The following is a 632-nucleotide window of genomic DNA, read 5'->3' as shown; positions in this document are numbered from 1 at the left end:
TAACAGTGCTACTGATACTTTCTGCTCCACTCTTACATCTTCTTTAGACACTGTCTGCCCCTTGTCTTCCAGGCCAGCCATTCCACCCCTTCTGCCCCTTGGTTATCTGATGTTCTCCGCGACTATCGTTCTAAGCTCAGGGCTGCTGAAAGGGTGTGGTGCAAATCCAAAAATCCTACTGACCTTAATGTGTATCAGTCACTCCTCTCTTCCTTCTCTGCTAATGTCTCCACTGCTAAAAGGACATACTACCATAACAAAATTAACAATTCGTCTAACTCTCGCATGCTCTTTAAAACATTTTCCTCGCTCCTTTGTCCTCCTCCTCCCCCTCCTGCATCAACTCTAATAACTGACGACTTTGCCACATTTTTCTTTAATAAAATTAAAAACATCAGTGCACAATTTTCCACACCACAATCTGTCAAGCACATCTTACCAGCAAACATACACTCATTCACATCCTTCTCTTAACTCATCCTTTCTAATCATCCTACTACTTGTCCGCTTCATCCTATTCCATCTCATCTCCTTCAAGCCATTTCTCCTGCAGTTGTACCTGCACTCACTTACATCATTAACATATCCCTTCAGACTGGTGTTTTTCCCTCAACATTTAGACTGGCTCCCAT

Source organism: Sinocyclocheilus grahami, unplaced genomic scaffold (genome assembly GCF_001515645.1).
Source record: "Sinocyclocheilus grahami isolate Dianchi unplaced genomic scaffold, SAMN03320097.WGS_v1.1 scaffold96.1, whole genome shotgun sequence".
Classification (NCBI taxonomy): Eukaryota; Metazoa; Chordata; class Actinopteri; order Cypriniformes; family Cyprinidae; genus Sinocyclocheilus; species Sinocyclocheilus grahami.
This window is presented reverse-complemented; position numbering follows the sequence as displayed.